Source organism: Calidris pugnax, unplaced genomic scaffold (genome assembly GCF_001431845.1).
Source record: "Calidris pugnax isolate Ruff unplaced genomic scaffold, ASM143184v1 scaffold470, whole genome shotgun sequence".
Classification (NCBI taxonomy): Eukaryota; Metazoa; Chordata; class Aves; order Charadriiformes; family Scolopacidae; genus Calidris; species Calidris pugnax.
In genome coordinates this window covers 378,009-403,225 of record NW_015092761.1, presented here as the reverse complement: position 1 = coordinate 403,225, position 25,217 = coordinate 378,009, and the positions used below count along the sequence as shown (strand labels likewise).

General features: G+C 50.3%; 1 protein-coding gene across 5 annotated transcripts in view; it reads left to right on the top strand.

Annotated features, from left to right (window-relative positions):
* Window positions 1-25,217, top strand: part of MYOCD (myocardin) — a 290,754-nt gene that overhangs the window by 126,990 nt on the left and 138,547 nt on the right. Inside the window, exon 1 of one of the 5 annotated variants that reach the window (XM_014962674.1) lies at window positions 10,463-10,717. The exons of 1 other annotated variant lie outside the window; for it this stretch is intronic. The gene's annotated coding sequence lies outside the window, so the exon portion shown is untranslated. Of the gene's footprint in view, window positions 1-10,462; window positions 10,718-12,675; window positions 12,773-25,217 lie in introns of those variants that run through there. 3 more of the 5 variants (XM_014962679.1, XM_014962678.1, XM_014962676.1) reach the window with 3 other exon arrangements.

The following is a 25,217-nucleotide window of genomic DNA, read 5'->3' as shown; positions in this document are numbered from 1 at the left end:
GATCTGTGGGGGGCATTACTGCTGGAAGAGTCACAGCCTGCTACTGAGAAAATAAGAGATGTCTGAGCAGTCACTAAACCCCCACCCTTGGCACTGCGAGGCGTGGACCATGTAGTTTGTGCTGTCTTCCCAACCCCGGCACAGCTGGATCTGGTCCCTGGTATGTGCGATCCACATCCAGGGGCCAGTACATGGGATTTTCAGTAATTGGCAGATGGCAGAACACGGGGCACAAATGCACCAGCTTGTCTGGGGACTGTGGTCATGTCTGATGAGGGGCAGGAGAGGGTGGCAGGTTCAGCCGTGCTCCCCGCAGCAGGGAGGGCTGTGCCCAGTGCCAGGGCTGTGCCCAGTGCCGCAGCCGTGCCGGGGAGGCTTTCCCAGGGACACATTCCAGTCCCCTGGGTCACGGCAGCTTGCCTGGCCGTTGTTTTGATAAAGTTCCCAAGTGGATCTCTGACAAAGTGCAGCCTGAAAAACAGCAAGTGAAACCCTCGCTCCTTTGAAGCCAATGGGATTTTGGCCTGAGAGCACAGAGGGGTGAGGATTTCTCCCGGCCTCTCCTCGCTCTGCCTCGGCTATGGAGTGAGCGGGCACAGATACACCACACACACACACAAAAGACCTCCACAATCTCAGGCACTAGAGCATGCCCTGAAGTGCCACATCTACATGTTTCTGAAATACCTCCAGGATGGGGACTCCACCACCTCCCTGGGCAGGCTGTTCCAGGGCCTGACCACCCTCTCAGGAAAGTCATTCTTCCCAATATCTAATCTAAACCTCCCCTGCTGCAACTTCAGACCATTTCCTCTGGTCCTGTCATTCTTTCTTGGGAGAAGAAGCCAATCCCCACCTCTCTACAGCCTCCTTTCAGGGAGTTGTAGAGGGCAATGAGGTCTCCCCTCAGCCTCCTCCAAACTAAACATGCCCAGAAGGTGGCTTCAATGCCCTTTGGTGCTTATTTCTCCAGACATCTCCATCTGCTCCTGGTTCCTGGGATTGTGTGTGGTCAAAGTTGTGTTTAGTGGTTGTGCTGCACCTCTGGGTGCTTCCTCCTTGGCTTCCCCAACAGTATCCCCCAGCACAGCCCTGTCCTGGGTCCCACCATGAAGCACAGCTCAGCTCAGAGAAGGGGGTGGACAGCTGTGGCCCCCCACTGATCTCAGCTCACTCCAGAGGAAAATAACTCCCTGCCATAGGACCCAGGCACTACCTGCCAGCTCTGTAATGGGTCAGCTCTCCCTGTCACAGCCTCCATATCACACGCTGTATGGTGGTGTCTGCAGAGCTGAGGTGCTCTCTCTGACTTCTTTCTCCTTTTCCCCAAGGTAGGCAACAATTTTCTTTGCCTCATTCTTGGATGGAAAGTCTTCTCCTGCCGTATAAGATGAGGTGTCACTTCCACAAACCCTCCTTTCTTTAGCAGGAAATATCTCCCTGTCTCAAACTCTCCTTAGTTGGATGATCATTTATCTTTGGGTTTCCACTGGTTTCATGTTTCCTGTTTTCTTCTTCCAGATTGTGATCCCTAACTGTAGATATTTTACAGCTCTGCTTTGCTTTCCACATATCACTGCAGAGATAATCTCTGAGCAGACAGTTTCTTTTTCCTTGGTAGTTATTGGAAAAAAGTAACTGGGCTATCAAAACACGAGTGTGCCTTTGAAACCAAAAAAAGCTCCTCTCTGACCATGCATCCTCTTGGCCCCAGCCAGCAATTAAGATCTCTGTATTTCCCAAGTATTTGCTTTCTGTTCACTTCTCCTTTAAATCCCTCGGAGCCTGCTGGCAGCGCTGGCAGAACTGACACTGCCTTACCAGCAGAGAATGCCTTGCACTTGGTTTTGTTGATTCCTTTAATCTAAACTAAAAGTCATTCACTCAGAAAGTTCAAGGCTCTGGAAAGGTGACGCTTTGGGCCCCATCCCAGGTGAATGTTCCCGTGCCCTGCCAGCTCCCAGAAGGGTAACGGCTTTCCAGCTCTCAGCAAGTCCAGCGCGGCTGGAGTCAGCCGTTATAAACCTGCCATGAGGGATGAGACCTCATGAAAGGAAAAAGAGCCTCTTTATTGTCTGTCTACTTGCTTGCCTTCAGTGCTGCTTCCCATCACTGCACTTATCTCAGTGCTTCCACAGAAGATGTACAGCAGCAGCAAAACCATGTGTGCACAGAAATATTCTTAAAGCAACTGAATCCACCCGGGTCATTTAGCCCTGTCACTGGTCCCATCTCCAGCATTTCCAGGAAATTACTTCCCCTCTATTTACTTTCTCTGAAATAGAGTGGTGACAAGTTTTCTGGACTATCTTTTAAGAAGGAAGGACAGGAGACATGGCAAGCTCTAGTCCACGCGCTGGAGGAAAGCAGTACAGGTGGTCCAACAGATGGTTGGACTCAGTGATCTGAAAGATCCTTTCAAACGTAGACAATTCTATGATCCTATGATTTTTCTGGAAACTGAACTCAGTTGCTGTGATACTGGGGCCTTTCCACTGTTTTTCCATCTACTGCTGCGGAGATCATTTCTGAGTGGGAGGTTTATTTGGATTTTCACATTTTTCCCCAGAAAGTCCTAGGATGGGTAGCAGGGGAGGCAGAGAAGGAGGGGGAGAAATCCGGTGTCAGATTATCTTTCAAAAAAAACCACCACCAGTATCTCTTTGCATGAGATAGTCCTGCTTCAGACCTGGCTCCTGGTCATGTTTGCATCTCTGCTGTTGCATGTGGTCCACCTGGATCCTGGTGCTGAGAGTTAGCCCAGGTGACACTACAGACACAGGCAGAAGATGCTGGATTCCCATTTTCAGAGAGCTGGGGGTCTTGTGGATTGGAAGGCAACTCATGGCACCTTTCTGAGAACAGCCTAAGACATTTTGCACATCAGACCACCTTGTGGACTGGCTTTCATGGATGCCTGGTCTGGAGTCCAGTCCTTGCTCCTGTTGACTCAAAATCCACCACCCTCTTCAGAAGGTGTGAAGCCACAGGACATGCTGACAGTCAGTGACTACCCTCTCATTACAGCCTGAGTGGCTTCACAGGTTGCTTACATCCATGATCTTGTGCCAGCCCTGTTCCTCATGCTATGTATCTCCCTGCTCTACCAAGTCTGGTATTGATACTTCTCCTTGTTGGACTCAAAGGTTTGATTTGGAAAGACCAGTAGTTTGGAAGTTAAGTGCTGATACTTACTGGGGTGTGGGAAGAGAGTCTGAGCCCATAGACGTGTGGGACGTGTGTGTGTAGGATCACCAATATGCTCGTCCAGGCTTTTATTGAGAACAATTTTCATGCTTGTCAGTCATTTCATGCCTTGCATCTTTCCTCGCTCTAAACAGATTTATTTTCCCAGCTAATTAGAAGGGTTCCACCTTCACAGGCCAGGCTGGCCAGCAAGACCCTGAACCAGCGCTGCCCCCAGACCTGGGGTCCCTGCTCACCCGCTGTGGGGCTCACCCCAGAGACCATGACAGTATGTTCTGATGGGGTGTAGGTGAGGATGAGCTTCAAGCTTGGCCTTCATCCTATGCTAGACACATTCGCTCCTCAGGCCCTGCTCAGAGCTCTGGCACCACACCTGCATGCTGCCCTACATCCCTCTATACTATACTGACAGTCTAACAGGGATTTAATTAATTTATTTATCTAATTAATCAATGAATTTGTCTAATTTCTTTCTGAACTGCTGATAGCACCTGTCTTTACAACCTCTCATGGCAGCCCAGTACTTAGTATTCATTAATGGTTGTATAAAGAAGTACTTTCATAAGTTGCAAACTGGTCTCCTGGCAGTCTCATCCTATGCCCTGCTTCTGGCGCAGCAGCAGTGGGGACAGCAGTCCTGCCTTCATCATCCATCACCTCCATCAGCTTGTAAACACTGCTGCCTCCTGCATCACCCTTCTCCTCTCCAGACTCAGGAATCTGCTCATACAGCAGCAGCTTCATCCCCTCTTCATTTCCATCACTGCTCTCCAGGCTTTCTCTGACTCCAGTGTGTCCTTCTTGACACTCTGCTCACCTTCTGTCTTGTCCTCTGCACTGTCAGAGCTGCCCCAGGCTGGGACATGTGCCATAGAGGTCCCTGCAGCGTGCCAGCCCTCAACGCTTGGCTACACATGCTGGACCAAATGCTTCCCACGCCAGCCCCAACGCTAACAAGCTGGCTGCCCTGATGCCACCAGGCTAGTTGCCATGCAGTGCAGCCCAAGGGGCCCTTGCAGGCAGTGGCTACCACCAGTGTACCCCAGTGTTCCCTTCCACCTCCCTGATTTGTGCTAGACCCTACAATAATCTGTGTTCATCAGGTGTTCCACTGTGTGGAGGCAGCAGGAGGGACAGGGGTGTGGGTGGCTCTCTGCACAGTGACACAGGTCCTGTATTATGGACTCTTCTGTTCCAGCAGACAGAGAGATGCAGCCCCAACAGTCAGCCCCAAGTCCCCCTCCACCGGCCTCTGCACCAGGAGGTGCAGTGAGTGCATCAGTGCTCTGCAGTGCAGCCAGGAGCACCCACTGGCTCACCCCGGGGCCAGGCGCAGGCGCTGTGGGTCTGGCAGAGGGCACGGACACAGCGCATGCGTCTCTGCAGAGCAGAGCCCCGAATTCTTGGCAGGGCTGGCTTACACCTCCTACATGATTATAGCCTGCACTGCAGAACCGGAGCTGAAATTTCCACACATGGTACTTGTCGACTCGTTCTCCAGAAGCTTTGGGGAGCCGTTTCTGCCGCCCGTCACGTAACTGTTTGCCTGGAGGAATGTGCTGGTGTTTCTTTCTGGGGATTACTAGGTCTTTCCTGTCCTGTTTTTCCTTGGAAAAGCCCTTTCTGTCTGCAGGGCCCAGGCAGGATCTCTGGGCTGTGTAAAGCTTTGCACCACACGGCACATGCAGGGCTCTTGCCTTCTGTACATCTGTGTCATCAGAAAGCAGGGCATGGGGATGAACAGCCCTGCTCTTGAGAGGAGCCACCTCCTGCTGCTGTCACCAGCAAAGCTGGTGGAGAATTGCACTGTAACTTGCTGCTCTGTGCCACCCACTCCAGGAAGGCAGCTCATCCAGAATGGCCACCCTCTTCCTGGGCTGTCGTAGAGCAGCAAGCGGGATGCAGGAGCCAGGCAAGCACCTGAGGGAGCACAGGGAGGTTGTTACTCATGGTCTGAGCTCCTCTGAGGGCTCAAGAGATAGGTCACTTGGCAGTGCTGTGCCTGCAGACAGCAGCCTGGACTCTGCCTGCGCCCTCCCAGAGAACAAGGCTCGAGCCACAATCCTCTGCTGCCATTCACAGTGAAGAGGAGCCCTCCTTCCTTCGGGAACCCAGTGTCAAGAGCTGTTTGACTTGGCGGTTGAGCTGGACACTGTCCATTGTTGGATGCCCCACACCCAATTTATACTGAGATTATGGTGACTGGGAACATGTAGCTGGCATGCAGCAGAGGGATAATCTGGAAATTCAGAGTTTGGCTATCATACAGTAGCTTTAGGTCTAACATTAAAGCTCATCTTCTAGGGAATTTATTTTCTGATATAAATAGCAGAAAGCACATGACCCACCTTCTTATCCGGAACTAAGAGATGTTTTCCATAGCCCACCTAATCTGATTGTCATTTCTGTGGGGTCCACCAAGCTCAGCTGTGCTGCGTTGCTGTGTCAGTTTCAAGAGTCCTTGGGCTCAACCTCAATGGGAAGCAGGAGGGGTCAGTAATTCGAAGGTTCTGTGAACTCCAGGCTAGAGAAGGAGCTACACTCTCCACTGTTATTCATGTAGCCCTGGGGGAGCTGATGTGGGCCCTGGTGGTGGTGCCATCAGGAGAGCTTGTGGGGCCACCCTCAGAGAAAGGCAGGACATCGTGGGGATGAGCAGTCAATACCAGGGCTGCTCCATGTTCCTCAGGACGGGGTAGGCTGAGCACCTGCTAGAACTTTCCACACGCCTTGGTGGTTCTCAAGGTCAGTGACATTTCAGCAAGGAGCAGTCATCGGTTGTAAAGACTGTCCATCCTGTGGAGAGGCCCCTGTGCTGAGGTGTACAGACTTCATCATGAGACCTGCAGGGCGGTGAGAAGGGGAGACGCTGCTTGGCAAGTCTGGGCTTCACACCAGGCTGCCCTGTACAGCTGGGGGTGTCTCTGGCCCTGCTCCCACCCATCAGAATGATGCAACCCACAATGAAGTCCTATTTTCTCATGGACTTCTATATGGTACTCATCTTCCTATATGCTGACTGCCGAGAGACCCTTCCAGTCAAGGATCCCTAACAAAAAGTCCTTGTTTACAAGACAGTTGTAAGTCAGGATCAAAAAAAAGTCTGTTTGCCTTACGAGTACAGAGGTGAAGTCAGCACTAGCTGAGCTCATACCTCTTCTGGATCACAGCGGGTTTGAGTGGAGCAAAGACTTGAAATGGGGAGAAAATGCCTTAGTCATTGCACCATTTTTGAGGAGGACTGAATCATAGCTTTCCTATGGGAAATTGCCACTCCATTTTCGGCTGTCCATTGCCTGTTTAGGAGCCATTGCTCTCCCGGCTCCTCCAGTCAATACATGAAATGCTTCTGGAGTAGTCTGAAGATATGGCTCAGACTGGCCTGTGGGCAGGATGGAGACCAGTCCTCTCTGCTTTGCTTGGCTTTGTTTTCTTTGGCCATGGACTCACTGCAGCTGATGTGCCCTTGTGCTGTGTGAGTGGGGGTGAGTAGGAGATACAGGAGCATGCAGGTCTGCACGTCCCAAGCAGGTTATGGAGTGAAGGAGAGCATGCCCAGGGAGCAGTGTCTGCCTGGGAGACTGCTGCAGACCAGAAGGACTGAGAGACAAGCATTTTCTGAAAGAACATTTCCTCTCATTCACTCCCTCGAGTCTCAAAGGGTGGCTCTTCCCAGAAGAGTATCCATTCATCTAATCTTTTAGTGCAGAAAAGACTCTGGAGAGACAGCTGCTATCGCTCCATCTATCCAGGCTGCTCACTGCAGCACGCTTGTAAGTGGATCTGATTTCTGATAGCAGCAAAGGGCTCTTTCCCCCGAAAAGCTGCCGTAGGCGGCCGTGGTCAGACAGACTGCAGGACAGGACAGCCCTGGCAGGAGCAGAGACTTTCTCTGAAGAGGTTAAAGAGTTACCTTGAGCTGGGATCTGTATTTTGTTAAATTATTTGAAAGAATAGCATTTCTGCTGTTTCCTTCTCCAACATGTAGAAGAAAAATGACAGTATTATGGTTGTGTCTAGAGTAGTCTTTGGCACAAAGCCAGCAGGATTTACAATGGCAGGGTGAAAAGTCTAGAGGGAAGGCAGTTCGTTTTGCTGTGGACAGTACTTACAGGGTCTGCAAGGACCAATCTAATGGCAGAGAAGGGGCCCATTGAAGCTCCAGAAGGGAAACCTGCCAGCAGAAAGCTGCTGGAGAAGCCGTTCGTTCTATCCATGAAACACGAGGTCAGCAGGACCCACCACCTCCTGCCAGGAGTGATAAGAGAGGAAAGGCAGCAGAGTAGGATGGGTTTTGTCTATTCTGGATAAATGATCAATTTTTTTTGTGGCTTTTTAGCATACAGACCTTTCATGCTCCAGTTTTCTGTCTGGGAAAATATATCTCTGATTTAGAAAGAAGCACCTGGTCTCACTCACTGGAGGGGAGGAAGAGGCTGAATATTGATTTCTAATGCTCTGTATTAAGTTCGCATACGTTTCTGAATCAAATTTTACTCTAGAGGCAGGCACGGCTGCCAGGATGGGCAGGTCTCTGTTCTGCTCTGGTTCCCATCGCAGCCGGTAGAGTATTCTCCTGCTCTGCTTGAATGCTGTGTCCTGCCTCTTGTTTGCTCTCCTCCCCTCACCAAAGGGAGAAGCTCAGGCAATGAGGACCCTTGTCCTGAGCAGAATCTCACTTGGGAGTACGGACATGGGCTGTGGCACACGTGCCTCGGCTGGGTGAAAGAGGTGCTGGATGGAGACTGCAGGTGCTGTGCTCTGTGGGGAAGAGCCCTGTACCAGCCACAGCGAGGGGAGGCACAGAGCTGCGGGATGCACCGTCCTGTGCCACACACAGCTTACGGCAACGCTGCGCCTTTGCAGCGCTGAGCTGTGGGGTGAGGGCTGAAGCTGTGGACTTCATTAGCACGGTTATGAGGACAATGAGTGGCAGATTGGACTGACCTGCAGGACCTCATGTTGCTGAAGGGATGTGCAGTCTTATTTGATACAGAGCAGTGATTGCCACATGCTGAAGGCTCTGTGCCCAGGGACACGGCATGGCAGAAGTCCAGCTGGGGTAGCCAGTTGTGGATGCTGCTCTGAAAGCTCAGGAACCCAACAGTGCTTCCAAACCACCACAGGGTATGTGAACCTTCTCCAAAAGAGCCCTAGCCCTGCCTCCATCTTGCTTAGGATGAGTTAAGGTGGCTCTTCATCAGCACTGTGGTGGGGACATTTCTGCAGTACCCGTCTGCTGCTGCACTGAAGCCTGCTCCATGGCAGTTCACTTTGTGACTGGGGGCATTACTGCATGGAACTGGAAGTGTGGGCCGTTTGCAGAGGTAATAAGGAATAGTATGGCAGATATTATTGATTTGGTTTATTGGTTTGCTCTGATCAGGTCAGACAGTGGGTGGAGCTGGCAGAAACCAGTGTGTCCGGGTGCATTTCAGACCTTCTCCAAGGAAGGCACTGGCTTTTGACTCAGGACTGACTCTGAGTGTTCACAGCCTCAGCTGGTGACCACAGGCAGAGACTGCAGGCATAGATAACACTGTCATTCTCAAACTAACAAAGTGGTAGGTCAGGCTTAACAGTTGACAACCACCCATTGCAGCAAGGTGCCTTGCACTCTATGCTGGACCTCTGTATATGGGTAGGAACCTACCTCGGACTGAGTGCATTGTCTCTTGGACAATGGAGTGAGATATGACTGCCCACACCTCCAGCTCAAGCTGCTAATCCATCCCTGAGGTCCATTAAACTTCTGGCCAAAATCTTTCCCTCTGGTGTGGTAAGACCTTCAGCTGGGCATGTGGGTGACTGGGACACACTGGCCCTGTGTACAGGCCACCAGGTTTCAGGTCTTGGAGGATCATTACAGCCTGGGTTAGGTGTCCCTTCAGGAGGTTCTGCAGGCTTTCTTTCTCAGGATGGGCTGTAGCAGATCCATTCCTGACAGTAGCAGCAGACCCTTGGTTTCCTGCGATAAGAGTGGCTTAGCAGGCTGTGATGAGCATGGACAAGCACTGCTTTACACAGCCATATCCTCAGAAAGGTTTTTAGCGATAGACAGGTGCTTTTTAACCTGCTTCACTGGTTAGCAATAAGATATCTTTTAAAGGCTGAAAGTGATAATTATTCTGGGAAATGTGTAGCAAAGTACTCATGGACTGAGTAACACTGGTTATAGGGTGTTGCTGCTCCTCTTTGTAGGCCACTCTCAGAAGAGTTGCCCTAAACCTACAGGCCAATGACTGGCTTGCAGCAAGGATCTTTGTCCCCAACGAACCTGGACAACTCAAGCTTCGTCTCAAGTCTTGGGAAATCAACAAAAGCCATCTCATTTTCCTTGCATCATCTTGGATTCTGGCAACATCCTGGTTGGTGTGTGTGAACCTCACACCTCTTGTATAAATTCGACATGTCTGGCACCAGCTCTCCAGGATAATGTGCCATTGAACTCGCTATTGACAACCCAAAAGTCAAGTGAGTCTCCGTACCGCAGCTAGCTGGAAAGGACAGTTGTCTAGTAGTCACCATGGCCCCCGTGGGCTTTTGGGACAGGCTGGTGGACTTTGGCGGTCCATGGAGTCAAACAGGCACAGGTTCTGGATCTGTGAATGGAGAAGTCCCCTGGCCTGGCAGAGCCAAGCAGTTGTGGGAGTGAACTGCTATCCTACCTCTCCCTCAGGAAAGAGAGGACGGAGAGCTCTCCTTGCACCTGGGCTCTTGACTTCGTTGATGGTCCCCATCCCTGAGTGCAGGTGGAAGGAATGGGTCAAAGCCAGCTCTGCTGGGGCTTAGCAGGGGCAAAAGGGAGCAGGCGTCAGGGCTCAGCAGCATTGGTGAGTGTCTGCCTGAGCATGCAGCTGCCTAAATCCCAGAGATTACTCATGGCAACCTCAGCACAAGAGTTACTGCTCAAAGAAAAACTTCAATGTCAAGAGCATGAGTAATAACCAAACTGGCACTTAACGGTTCAAACAGAAGATAAGAGCTAAGGCTGGATTCTCAGAGGGCTCATTTTATCTCTTTTATATATGTCACAACTGAAGAAATGAAGAATATAAAAGTTATTTATTAGCATTTCGTTCCTGCAGTACTTTAATCATGTCGAGTGTGCTCTGACCCCACGGTACCACGGAACTGGAGAAGGGATTAACAGATTAAGGGAATCCTCTATCTCAGTAGGACCAGATTTGGGGGTGATCTTCACCCTCTGACCCCTTCACAGCTCTTTCCTGTTTGCTTGCGAAGCTGCGGTGTTACTCCTGCTCAGCTCTGAGCCTTCCCCTCAGGGTGAAGAAGACATTTTGACCCTCTGGGCAGGAGGCTGAAGGTGGTCTGGCTGTGGGCACTGGCTCACGACTCAGCTCTTGTGGTTGTCAGCGAGGAGACCATCGCCAGGCTCCGCTTTCTCTGCTCCCGCAGCACTTACCAGAGTGCGCTGTCGTCCAACCGAGAGGAGATGCTGCAAGCACCAGCTGTGACAGCCTGGTACTGACAGTGGAGACTCAGAAAGGTGAGAGAACTGGCCAGGGGATGGAAAACTGGAATTCTGACAGGAAAATGTAAGGGAGCATCTCTGTGAAAGTACCATGTAGGAAACGAAGGTAGGAAAGAAAATGGGAGAAAGGAGGGGGGAAATGATAAGCCTAAATTCAGTAAGTACAAAATAAGCCTTAAGTTTCCTTGATTTTGTGATACCGATCTTGGCAATGCTGCGTGTAGTATCCTTGGCTGAAAAATTATCTTCCCTACAGTAACTTTGTCCCTGCTGTGAATGAGGTTCCGCAGTGGTGATCCGTGTAGCTGCTGAAGGTGGTTGAGCTGGGTGGCAGAGGGGCAGAGGGAGCGCCCTGGCGCTGCGGGGCAGGGGACACGTCCCAGATGCGGCATGGGATGCTGAATTGTATTCAAACAGGTTCATGTTGGTGCAAAAATGCAAAGCCTTTGTCGGCGGTTTGAAGCATTGCATGTCCTGCTGGACTGAACAGCAATGAAAGGAGCGGCGTTCCCAGCCGACACGGACCATCAGGGTGTTTACATGGCACAGGCAGAGGGATTGCTCCAAGGGCTCAGGTGCAGAAAAGGTCAAAAAATAATTATTGAACAGATGTGACAGTTTTGCCTGCATCTTCCTATAATTTGACTGCGAGCAGGTGGTGACTGTCTTGAATCTATCTGTGATCTGCAATTACTCTCACTGAATAATTCTTGACCCTCAAAATATTTGCATGTTGTAAATGTACCAAAAATTCAAGCCAGTGCCCTTTGAGGGTGCTCTAGGCAGGCCCATGAACTCAGGTCTGGTCTCACAGACTGGGAGAGAAGCAGCGTATTTCTGGTCTCAGGATGTACAAAATATACCCTTTCAGGGTGAATTTCAAATGTTATAGTTCAGACCACCAGCTGCATCATGGACTATTCAATTGTTTAAACTCAGAGATCACCTTTCTTAATTATCTTGCTAGTGGTGTCCATATGCAGGCTCATTTGTGGAAACCAAGTAAGAAACAGGTAGGAGTGGGGTACTGGGGCAGGAGTGGATCTGCCTGAACATCTCAGTGGGCTTCAGGAGAGTGTTTAGGAGAATCCTCATGTGCTAAGAACAATCTGACTGCTGAGATGCTCCTGGTCAAAGTCACATGTGTTTGTTATTCTGACTACCAGGACAAACTCCAAATGGATGATGTAAGAGTGTCCCAGAAAGAAGCATCATCACAGGATGGGCAAAGGGCTGGCAAATACAATTCTGGGTGCAGGTCTGGCTTGATTGATCTGGGCAGACCAAGTGGCACTTGGTCTCGAATGACTCTCAAATGACAAGACTCTCAAATGGCACTTGAGAGAACTGTGTTTTGACGACTTCAATTCCTCAGATCTCTTCTTACACAAAATGTCCTGGATTTTGGCATGTGCATCACCCTTTGCAAAATAACCAGTCCCTCTGAAGTGAACCAAATCTGAGTTCAGGGCAATTAAATTCAATTAGTTCTTTCAAAAAATTAAGTTCAGGGCTTAAATGTAATATTCAAGATCGAAGTGTGGCTTGTTCTTAATGACAAGTGAGTGAGTAATAATTGCAGTTCAGGATGAGAGAAAACCTAGGAGGGTCTGTCTCTTGCCATTGGCTAGGAAGAGGACTCAAGGCAGCAGCACTCTTAACTTCAGAGACTAATTTACATGCCAGGTTTAATCAGAGTGAAGCTGGGTCCGTGCAGGAAGAAACTGCCATCTCCAGAAGTGCAAGACGGGCTATCTGGAGCGTTACCTTTCCAGCTTCACCCCAAAGGGGATCCAGTCCTGTTGGGGTGAAGCATTTAAGCATTTAAGCATTATTTCAGCTGACTAGACAGTAGATGTGTTGAAGGAGTATTGTCCCATCCTGTCTTCCAGTGAACACTGTTCCCTGAATGTCCCTACCCGTGACGGTGGACTTCCATCACTGTTAACTGGAGAAAAATATTTGAGGACGCTTTGTGCCTTCCTTTGTAAACCAGAACCTGACGTTGTCCAGGGCAGTTGTCCGAGCCAAAGGTGTGGCCTCTCCTCTGTGAGCAAAGACCACAGCTTGGTAAATAACACAGGTTTTATCTATAGTTTTATCAAATAGACATTTATAGACATTTATTAGATCAATAGCTAACAGGATGCTGGGGACAAATATGGATGGGCTGCAACAGTCTAGGGGATGACGTCTGGTGTTTCATCTGGTCTGGCTGCAATTGTGCCTGGTGTTCTGGCTGTGTGGTGAAGGCACACAAGGCACCACTGCTCAGTTCTGTCATGGGAGCAGTTTCCTGATGAACCCTTTGGATGTAGGCAGTGCATAGGATGAAGTCAGAGCTTTGACTATTGCTTGGATAACTGCAGACTTGTCCCTAACATTAGGGGAGGGGAGTTAGCAGACTTAAGGTCAGTTGGCTCTCTCCATTGACCAACATGATACCCTCTGTAGCCCATGAGGCGTAAATGGCCCCAAAAACTGGAAATTCACAGTAAAAGTGGCAGTTTCTGAGCAGTGACTGGGACACTGGGATCTTCTGTTTCACCAGCGGTGCAGAATATAGCAGGAATAAAAAGGCCAAAAAGCCAGAGTTAAGTATTGGAGCTCACTTTTTTATGGGCTGTTAACCAGAAGCTACCTTGCACTTCTGTGTTCCCAGTGCCACATCAAAGGAGGTTGCTTTAGAAACCTGGGACCTCCTTCCCCACCTCCCCACCAAGACCTCAGCCATCTCCCAGAGCAGCTCAGGCAGCAGCCAGGGAGACCTCCAAGCTGGGACTTTGCCCTCCCTGCCATGGTAGCTTCACAGTGTTGGGCCCTCAACCTGAGAAGACAGGCTTGTCTTCTGGACTTGGAGTGACATGAAGGAAGGACTGCCCATCCGTTCACGCACAGAGAAGAGAAAGCATTCCTCTCTGCGCACAGACAGTAGGTTTCCAGTACTGAGACTGTACTGTGTCATCAGGATTGCTTTTTCTGTCTCTGAGAAACAAAAGACCCACTCATCCATATTCTCATCCCTAAAATGTCACCAGTACTTTAGCAGCAGCATGATCAGTCTCACCCCTGCCATCACCATCAGGAGAAAGGCTTTGTGCAGTGGCTTTAGTGATGAGAATCCTATTGAAGTCAAAGTGCTATTACTTCTGACCCACTGCATCACTTGTGAAAGAGTCAGGAACCCTGCCAGGATGACGCTTTTGAAACAGAAGCAGGGAGCAACTGCTCTGTGCGTGCAGCTCTGGGTCACCTCTCTGCAGGCAAAAGAGGGAGTGCAAAAATCCAGTAGCCCCTCAGCTACTGCGTGGTGTTGTTACTTGAGGAAAGCTGGTACCAAATCACAGAATCACAGAATCTGAATGGTTGGAAAGGACCTCTGAGATCACCAAGTCCAACTAGACACACAAAAAAGGCCCCCACAATCTCAGGGACTAGAGCATGCCCTGAAGTGCCACATCTACACGTTTCTGAAATACCTCCAGGATGGTGACTCCACCACCTCCCTGGGCAGGCTGTTCCAGTGCCTGACCACCCTCTCAGGAAAGTCATTCTTCCCAAGATCTAATCTAAACCTCCCCTGCTGCAACTTCAGACCATTTCCTCTGCTCCTGTCATTATTCCCTTGGGAGAAGAGGCCAACCCCCACCTCTCTACACCCTCCTTTCAGGGAGCTGTAGAGGGCAAGGAGGTCTCCCCTCAGCCTCCTCTTCTCCAAACTCAACATGCCCAGTTCCCTCAGCCTCTCTTCATATGACTTGGTTCTCTATATCCCTGAGTGCTGATCAGCAGATTGCACTTGGAAGGTACCTGGTCATGCTGAGTTTTAGCTGTGCACACACCACAGGGTCTGGAAGAGCTCAGCCTGGAGGAGAGCTTTTGCAGAGCCAGGTTCCTGCCAGCAGCTGGTGCAGCTGTTGTATCTCCGAGCAAACTCCATGTGGGATGCAGAGGGGCTCACTACAGGCAGGGCTATGGTGGCAGTACAGGCAAGAGTCATGGAGGCAGGAGTGTGTGACACTCCTCACTCCCAGGGCTGATCAGAGGAAGAAGAAACATATCAGGACTGGAAAGCAGCAAGATGCTGAATGCACTGGGAGACTGGAGGAGTCTGTTACACCTGGTCTCACCGATGCTCCGAGCACAGTGCGATACTCGGTTACAGCGTTGTGTGAACAGATGGGATAAGAGACGGGAGGATCATGTGCCCCTTCCCTTCCATGTGGCTGATCTGCTTGCCAAGGTCTGCCACTGAAAGCTTTCAGCTTGCCTGCCCGCACACCCGGAAAAGGGCTAAGATGTCAGCCCGTGTATGGCCACATGGTCCCTAGGGGCTTCCCTAGGTCAGTCAGGGCTCTAACTCTCCACACTACCCTGAAAGGAGAGGTAAGGTGGGCAGGGGACCTCCTGGATATCATTCAAGTCAAACAGACATAGCACAGAGTCATGAGGGGCTGGGGTTTGGCTGCAGGAGTGTGGTTGTCCCCTTGGGTAAACATGGGAAAAGAAGACATTGCTCCTGGGAGTCTCTTGAGCTCCCTGATGCAGACAGGTCTCTCTTGTGGCATCAGCTGCCAAAAAGGTGAGTGTTAAGGGCACATGCACCAGTTGTGGCAGAGAGGGGACAGGGACCTTGCTGTAGCACCCACTCTGTCCCCGTGCCTCGTGTCTGGGACAGTCTCAGTGGGGCTGATGGGCAGGGGCAGCACGGGTTGCACTCTGCTCGGAGAAGCAACATATTCTCAACTCCTGCCAGCAGAGCTTCAGCACAAAGATCTTTAGATCTTTGGCAATTTTCAGCTTGTAGTTCACCCAGATGTGGGTGGCATTTAGGTGACTTGCAAGAGGTTATTCTCTGTTCCCCAAAGTCACTCACAGCCAAGTACCAGTTTCCTGGTTCAACCTCTAGAGATGATGGAATCTGTCAGCTGCTCTGCTTCTTCCATTTAGAAGTGTCTGTTCTGAGTTTGCTGAGATTTTAGCAATTGCAAGAAAACTTACCCTTGACATTTGATATCCAGCTAAGCTGCTAGCCGAGGTTGCAAAAAAAAAAAAAAGAAAAATCTTATCTTCTTTAAAAGACAGGAACTGCATTATTAGCAGATGTTTGTTTTCTGCTTTTTTTTATTTATTATTATCTTCCTAAAAATATTCTGCAGAAAATCTTCTTAGGACATTTGTTTAGCATTTTAGCCACTGGTGCTCAGTGCTCAGTGCTCACAAGTGAGAACTCTCACGGAAGGCATAGGGCAACACTAATTAAGGGCTCAGTACATTTCTCTGCCTAGAACAGTCATGTTTAACCTTTCTTTATATGTCAGTTTTCCCAGTGTCTCAACCATTCCCACCAGTTCCACACTCTCTAGTCTTTCCCTCAGTGCCACCACACATCACAGAGAAGGTAGTCCTCTGTGATGCCTGCTGTGATGGAAATGCCAATATTTCTGTACCAAACCATTACCCAATTTATCCATTTCCCATCCAGCTGACGCTCACCTAGTCTGTGTTCTTGGAGTCTACAGTCCCCAGCTCCAGGGTCCATCTTCAGTTGGTGACTTTAGGTCCATTCTGTTATCCTCAAGAGATGGGAGAAGCAAAGGCACATCAGGCAGTCACAGGCTTCCTGGATGAGAGCCAGGCTGTAACAGTCCACACAGCCATGATGGTAGGAGAGGATAAGAAGGCCTCACCTTCATAAAAACTGCACCAGCTGCAGGACACAAGAGCATTTCACTGTGCTTCAAGGCAGGCAGGGAACACTCCCATCCTGATACTTGGGGCGGGAGGTGGTACTGGGAGAAATCAGGATGGTCAGGAGTGCTGAGAAGTTGCCTGAGAAGTAGGTTCAGACCCACCTCAGACATCGGGGAACTCCCTGGAAAAGATGGTCATCTGCACCACTCCTGACACTGTGCTTCCTCCTGGGTCGGTGCAGGACACCTCTGTACCCTTCTGCAGTGGCCCACCTCACTCTGCTGGGGGTGCATGGCCAGGTGAGAAAACCCTCCACAACCTCCCATGAACAGCCGTAGCAGCTACAGGAAGTATGTTCTTGTGAGCAACAAAATTTGTGCCTAAGGATTTATGTCTGCTCTCCTGCAGCATGCAGGGGGCTGACATACACCATCCTTCCTGCACAAAAGTTCAGCTGGTATCTCATCAATTCACAACCCCAGTACAAGGTAAGGCTGCTGTCATCTCCGTGCCCTGACCCCATGTGTGATGGTGTTATTCAACAGAAAGGGTACTAGACTAAACTATCCTACTCGTAAAGATAGTGCAACGCACGGCGTGCGTGTGCAGCCACTGTGCCAGTGCTCTGCAGGCAGGTTTGCTCTGCTAAGTGTTGTCTGACAGGATGTGAGAGTTGGATTGTATTTACACTAGCTGGCTTGTTGTATAATTACAGGCTGGAAGACAGGGAAAAGGGGTAGTGGTGGGGGGTAGGGAAGGAAAAAACAAACCTGGAAGAGCTGCAGGCTCAGATTCTGGGAGTCCTTTACAACTTCCAGCCCTCTGCAATCTGGTGAGGGTGAGCAGAGCTGCAGGAGCAGCCCCCAGCCCTGGGGGCAGACGGTGGTGGTGTGGGACCACCGCGGGAAGAGGTGGGTGGAGGGGAGTCTGCCCATCACCGTGGTCCCTCCCTCACTCCTACACCCACTGCACGATGCTGCTGGGGCTGTCCCCAGGGGAAGATCTCTGCTTTCCTCAGGTAGAGCACAAGGTTGTCCAGTTGCAGCTTCCTCCTGGTTAAAGATTGTGCTAGGCCAAGGAAGTCCAAGGAAGGTCAAATAAAGCCCTCTGATCATTGCAGAGGCAAAGTTAGCAACAGATGAAGTGTTGGGGCTGAAGAATTCAATGCTCTCTCTGCTTCAGTTGTTGCTAGAGTGATTAACTTCAATGAAGTGATTAATGCAATTAACTAGCTACAAAGGGGGAGAAATGTGGACTGAATAAGAAAAGAAGCAGTTTGAGAGTGCTTAAATAAGTGAAATCCACTTATTTTCACCTCAGCCGGGTCTGCTGAAATTCTGCTGAATTTCTCTAGATCAACTAGGGAACTGAAGTCGTCTCACAAGTCCTGGTGTCTCTCCCTGAGAACAAGGGAAGGGACAAGGTTGTGTCTGTCCTCAGAAAGGGAGAAAAAAGGATCCAGGTATAAGGGACAACCCACAGAATGCCAGTTCCATTGTAAAATACTGGAACAAAGGATTGAGCATGCCACTTGCAGACATCTAGACTGGGACATGATGAGGTGTAGCAGCCAGCTGACTTGGACTCGTCAAGAAAAATATACTATTGAAATACCTCCTTTGCTTTGTGCCAACTTATGTATCACTAGCAGGGAGAAGCAGTAGCTGTCAACTAACAATGCTGCAGAGGCTTTTCACGCTGTCAGATGACATCCCTGCGTATCTGCAGGCAGGAGATGGTCTGGGTGGAATTGCTGAAGGCTGGGTGAAAAACAAGGTGGCCAGCATGCTCACTGGCCAACCGTCATTCTGTGTCTATCTGAAAGGCTATGGTGAATGTGACAACCAGGGTCTGGCCTGGTGGGGTACTCCTGAAGACCATGACTTACCAGGGTAATGGAGTATTTACTGCTTTCGTGAGTGATCACAGGCTGGGAAGAAGTTCACAGCAGGGCAGGATTAAGATTTAGACTGGCTTAGAGCAACTGGAGAAGTGGTCTGAAAACAAGAGGTCCCATTCCTTGCGCTTACTGGCGGGCCCACCAAGCATGCATCCAGCCCTGGGCTGGTGGTGAGCTCCCCAGGAGTTTGAGAGATCACACCTGTTTTGCAGGACCGGTGGTAGATCTTCACCTGAAGGTACCAGCAGGATGGGGATTTCTTGCAGCCACCAGCAGTATACGAAACCCTCAGGGAGCAGGTTGGTTTCTTCAGCCAGTTGCTGCCTCCTGCAGGACTGGCCAAGGGGAGGAGAGCTCTGGGGCACTGTTGCTGCAGAGACCTCCCAGATCACTGCCCACAGTCCGATCGAGCCTCCAGGGCACAGGCTCTTATGACAGTCATAAATTTTCCTTCAGAATAATTTTCCAGTGGAAAAGTATCCTTCTTTTACTAGTTTAGTAGATTTTATTTGGCAATCCGAAATGCCACCCATTTGGCAGCTTCACATCTGCCTGCAGAAAGAAAGCCCAGCTGGCAAGAGCCTTTCAGACAAGAGCCGGCAGGCACCAAGCATCCCAGCCATCCGTGTGTCCCACTCAGGAGTGTGGAAGGACACATGGGCAGCTGAAGATCGAGAGTTTTGGATCCAGCAAACTTCTAGAGGAAACTCAGGTGCCAAAGGCCTTCCACACGGGCAGGAATTATGCCCCCAAAGACCTTCTCATTTCTCCTCCTCCTGCCTGCTCTTCTTAACAGAGGATCTCCTAAGGGGGTTGAAAGGGGGAGACAGTCAGAACTGACTTCCTATGTGGTGTCTCCATCATCAGAGGTGTTCAAGACTCAGCTATTCAATGCTATGACCTGATTTTGTGTGGTCGTGACTCTTACTTTGAGCAGAAGTTTGGCCTAGAAATATCCAGAGGTCCCTTCCACCAATGCAGCTGGGACTGCACAAGAGTGAGAAGAAACCTTCATAGAGATAGAGCCCACCATGTGTAATCCTCCTGGGCATGAGTGCTCCATGCCTGGAAGAACTTCCCTCTTCTGTGCCTGACAAGTGCATCTTCACTCTCTTTTCCTTCTTTTCTGTCTCTTAGCAGTTTTGGAACCTCCTGGAGCCAAAGTGGACACAGTGGTTTCAGCACTGACATAGGCACTGAAATCAAGATAATCAGCAGCTAAGGTGTTTTCCTCTCTGCCCTGGCCCATGTTGTGATGGGAAGGTCAGACACTTTCATAGCCCCTCACTCAAGTGCAGTGACCCAGTACAGGGCGTTGTCTTCCTTCCCCATGCATGGCCCCACATCTCCTGTAAGCTGAGCCCACTTTTTGAAAGAAGGCAGGAGAAAGATGTCAATCTGTTATTTGTGTGTTGGCTAGGGAAAAAAAAATCTATCTGTGAAAAACAAAGATGTGGGAGCCTCCAGGGCACAGGCTCTTATGACAGTCATAAATTTTCCTTCAGAATAATTTTCCAGTGGAAAAGTATCCTTCTTTTACTAGTTTAGTAGATTTTATTTGGCAATCCAAAATGCCACCCATTTGGCAGCTTCACATCTGCCTGCAGAAAGAAAGCCCAGCTGGCAAGAGCCTTTCAGACAAGAGCCGGCAGGCACCAAGCATCCCAGCCATCCGTGTGTCCCACTCAGGAGTGTGGAAGGACACATGGGCAGCTGAAGATCGAGAGTTTTGGATCCAGCAAACTTCTAGAGGAAACTCAGGTGCCAAAGGCCTTCCACACGGGCAGGAATTATGCCCCCAAAGACCTTCTCATTTCTCCTCCTCCTGCCTGCTCTTCTTAACAGAGGATCTCCTAAGGGGGTTGAAAGGGGGAGACAGTCAGAACTGACTTCCTATGTGGTGTCTCCATCATCAGAGGTGTTCAAGACTCAGCTATTCAATGCTATGACCTGATTTTGTGTGGTCGTGACTCTTACTTTGAGCAGAAGTTTGGCCTAGAAATATCCAGAGGTCCCTTCCACCAATGCAGCTGGGACTGCACAAGAGTGAGAAGAAACCTTCATAGAGATAGAGCCCACCATGTGTAATCCTCCTGGGCATGAGTGCTCCATGCCTGGAAGAACTTCCCTCTTCTGTGCCTGACAAGTGCATCTTCACTCTCTTTTCCTTCTTTTCTGTCTCTTAGCAGTTTTGGAACCTCCTGGAGCCAAAGTGGACACAGTGGTTTCAGCACTGACATAGGCACTGAAATCAAGATAATCAGCAGCTAAGGTGTTTTCCTCTCTGCCCTGGCCCATGTTGTGATGGGAAGGTCAGACACTTTCATAGCCCCTCACTCAAGTGCAGTGACCCAGTACAGGGCGTTGTCTTCCTTCCCCATGCATGGCCCCACATCTCCTGTAAGCTGAGCCCACTTTTTGAAAGAAGGCAGGAGAAAGATGTCAATCTGTTATTTGTGTGTTGGCTAGGGAAAAAAAAATCTATCTGTGAAAAACAAAGATGTGGATCTTGGCTTTGTCAGGGCTGATATTTTCTGTGAAAGAGGACCACTGCTGTTGTTGTGGCAGGTCCCAAAGAGGTCTTACCTGGAAGGCAAACATAATTCATGTCGCTCACTTCAAAAAAGCTGAACTCGGATTGAATTAGGTGAAGAAACTGGTTCACAGGATGAGCTGGCGTCTGGACGTTCCTGTGTGCACATGTAGCGCAGTGTGGGAGGAACAGCAGCTCACCCATGGAGGAGAGCAGCACTTGCCCAGGTCAGAGCCTTGTATGGGGAGAGGAGCTGGGAGAGACAGGAGCTGGGAGCAGGTACCTCTTCCTTCCAGCCCATGAGAGAATTTCCATGTCTCTCCCTTTCTTGCCTGCCAGCAAGGACCTAAGGAAATTTTTGGCAGAGGGTCCCAGGCCCCCTGCTCCCACTGCCAGCTCAGGAGGTGGCAAGGTGCTACAGGCTTATTGCTGTTGCAGCATGTGCTTTACTTGGACCCAGGTACCTCTTCCAGTGGGTGCATATAACTGGGTGGACACCACAGATGGGCAGAAGCAGCCCGTTCAGAGCAGCCAGGTAGACAGAGAAGGGGACCTGACCTCCTGTCTTCTCACAAAGTGGCACAGCCCACCACTGTGCTTTGCAGGATTTGGGGGTGTCTGAGCCTTTTTGCATGTGCCCAGGCAAAATGATGTCTCCTGCCTGCCAAGGGCTACAAGCAGGGAGGCAGAGCTTTTTGCTTCTGGTCCACAGGATGCTGTAAATCTTGGGGAGCTGCTGCTGTGAAGCCCTTCACAGCACCAAGCCTGTTGTCTACTGAGAAAAGCCAATACCCTTCTGTCTGTCAGATGGCACTTAACTGCTGCTGTTATTCTAGATGAGTGAACACTTGTGTTATATTTTCCAATAGCAAAAACTGGGGTCAGCAGGGTGTCTGCTGTTTTAGCCAAATCCAGATGGGGTTTTCCTATAAACAAGTGCACACAGAATATTTATACAGACGATGGCACCTGACGCCTTAACACTTAGGCCATCCTATTGAGTAGCCACTCATACTATAAGTCACTTCAGTGCACTAAGTAAATATTTTAATATAGCCATGTCACTGTTTATTATAGAATGGCGGGGGCCCAAATCTTGCCTAATGCTTGGTTAAAAAGTCAGTTTACACCATCCTTTACAGTGAATCAAAGAATGCATAAACGGGGCTCTTTTGTTACTCAGAGCTCTGTTTACTTTACTTTTCTGTAAACCTTTCGAAACACTTGCTTATAAGAGCTGATAGAACCCAGATTTTCCCCCGGGGCTGAGGTGTTCATGATGTCGGGAAGGTACCGCACTGAGTAATCAATGGAGTTTCCACTGAGCAGCCCTGGGCTCGTCCTTCACTATCTGTCCCTGGCTCTGGTTTGAAACCAGATCTGGGTGGCAGATAGGCTGCTGGTGACAGGGAGGAAACGCCGGCAGCTCCTGCTCCAGCACAGGTAGCTCTGCCCTGGTGACACAGACCTGGCGCTGGGGGCAGATGGCAGCAGTAAAGGGGAGTATCTTTGGAAGCAGAGGTACAGTCTGCATCAGGAAAAGGCCTCTTCACCTTCTTCTCCAGCTGAAGGGCTGTGTGATCTAGTGACCAGAGGGATGCATTCATCTCTTTTCTTCATTGCTTTTTATATTCACTTGACTCTTCCATCTCCCGATGCAGCGTCACTGCCTCTCCCAGTGCACAGGCTGTCTCTGCTTCCCTCTGCAGCCTGCTGCTGAGATCCTTGTGGTCAGGAGGCACATGGAAATCTTACCTAAGATCAGTGATTAGGTTAGAGAGATCCATGATGACATGGACCAGAGACTGGGTACTTCAAAGGTCCATCACAGTTTCTGGCTCAGAAGGAGGATTTGGGATGTCGCAGAGGAGCACGTGGTGTTCTTACCCCTGCACATGGGCCTCGCAGTCACCCCTGTATACCCAGTTCTCTATGTTACACCCGAGTTCCTCTTCTGTCAGGGGAGAAACTTGCCCTGAGCAGGGCACGCAGAATTCTTGGGAGGTACTAACAGGACTGGTACTAAATAAAACAAGAGAGTCCCCCAGTGCCCACCAGTCCCAGCTTGCCCTCAGCTCCTCCTTGTACTTTTCCCAGGGGCATGGGAGAGCCAAAACCTCTGCAGATGGGAGATGGGGCTGTACCCAGTCTGGCTTTGTCATGTGGTGACATGCAGATTGTCCCAGGGAAAGACAAGGTTGGACAGCACTACTGAGGAGAAGGATCTGGGAGTCCTGGTGGATAGCAAACTTTCCATGAGCCAGCAATGTGCCCTTGTGGCCAAGAGGCCAATGGAATCCTGGGCTGAGTAGGGAAGAGTGTGGCCAGCAGGTCAAGGGAGGTCATTCTCCCCTTTTCTTGGCACTGGTGAGGCCACAACTGGAATCTTGCGTCCAGTTCTGGGCTCCCCAGTTCAAGAGAGACAGGGAACTAATAGAGAGAGTCCGATGTAGGGTAAGAGATGATGGAAGGATTGGAGCATCTCCCTGATGAGGAAAGGCTGAGAGAGCTGGGACTCTTTAGCCTGGAGAAGAGAAGGCTGAGAGGAGACCTTATCTATGTTTACAAGTATCTAAAGGGTGGGTTGAAGGAGGATGGAGCCAGACTCTTTTCAGTGGTTTCCAGTGATGGGATGAGGGGCAATGGGCACAAGCTGGACCATGGGAAGTTCCATTCAAATATGAGGGAAAACTTCTTTGGGGTGAGGGTGGCAGAGCCCTGGAAGAGGCTGCCCAGGGAGGGTGTGGAGTCCCCTTCTCTGGAGATGTTCAAGACCCACCTTGATGCAGTCCTGAGTGATGTGCTCTGGACAAGTCTGCTTTGGCAGAGGAGTTGGACTGGATGGTCTCTAGAGGTCCCTTCCAACTCTGACAATTCTGTGATTCTGTGACAGGAAGATGCCAGGAGCATTTGGGAAGGGATTGTGCCTCCTTGTGCTCAGCTCACCAGCCGCCCACGTGCTTGGAAAAGCTCATGGGACCTCTGAGGACACACAGCCTGCATGAAACAGTCGGGGATGGTAGGTTTTCCTACAGAGGTTCTCAGCTGGTTAAGGGGGTTCAGCTGCAGGGAGTGAGGTGAGCCATGTGCATGCACCTGGGGCTGGGGCAGCAAGAAAAGCACCTGGGACTACTTTGCAGGACTTCCCCTTGCAAACAGGTGGAGTGTGGCTTCCAAAATTATCATCTGCCCACCCTGCACATGGTACAATGCTGGAGCTCAGCTTACCTGCAGCTGGCTGCACTCAGGGAGGAGCTGAAATGGCCCAGAGGAGAAAATGGGAGGCCTGGTAGCTAATAAGTGTTGTGAGCTAATAAGTGTTGTGTATAGTGTGGCATCTGTGTCCCCCTTTGCACTTGTCCCTGGGAGACCATGGCTGCTGGTGCTGGAAGAGCACTGCTTTTCCCCACAAAGTCTCATCTGCCCAGGAGTTCTTAGGAGCACCAAAGCCACCCAGCTAGGGGAGGAATGGCTTGTGGAGCATCAGGGAGGGTGCAAGATGTGCTCTGTCACTGGGTGAGTCTGAAGGGACAAAGGCATCCTGAAAGAGGGGCAAGGGCTGGTCTGCAGGAGGCAGTGGGGCTCGCAGTGACCCAGGCTGGCTTGCTCTGAACATGGCAGGGTGCTTTAGGTAGCAAGAAAATCCTTCCTTGGGCCTGTTGTTTCTGCACACTGGGCTGTGCGTACCCACAGGGAGTCCTTACACATCTCGCTTGGCTGCTCCATCCAGCATCTGCTTTCAGTTACTCTACCAAAACAACAAGCCTGTATGTAATTTTAAAGCATTGGTTCTGGATCTGATATGAATCAGAAAATTACCCCTCTGGGTTTCTAAGGTAACCGATGTCCATATCCTCCCTTGTGCCGTACTCATGGTTATAGTACTTAGCACCTCGGCTCCCTGGAAAGCAAGATAGGAGGTTTGGGACCCAGAGCTTGAGGCCACAGGTGGGTCCTTGAGCCCTTCTGAATGGGAAAAAGGATATTGGGGGGAAAGGAAGGTCTTGGCACCTCTGGCACAGCACGTGGCAATGAGCTACCCCCTCTGCTCTGCCTGGGCTTTGCTCCTCGCCCCAGGGCTCAGCTTGCCCCATGCTGCTGCCCTCAGCATGGACACACCTCCACATGCTCAGGTTCTTCAGCCAGCCCCAGAGGAAGCTTTGGGCTCTCGGCTCCCCCAGTGAAACAAACATCTTTCTCCAATGCAAAATTTCCCAAACTAGTAGGTTCGTTGTGATAGAGAAAAGAGAACATTTCTGAGATTGTGAGTAACTTTGTGGGTCGGAATAAAGCTCCTGCTCAACGCCTGGGATGCACAGAGCTCTGTAGATTATACCCAGGGTGAAGGGCACCTACCCTACACCCCATGGGTGAACCTCCTCTCTGTC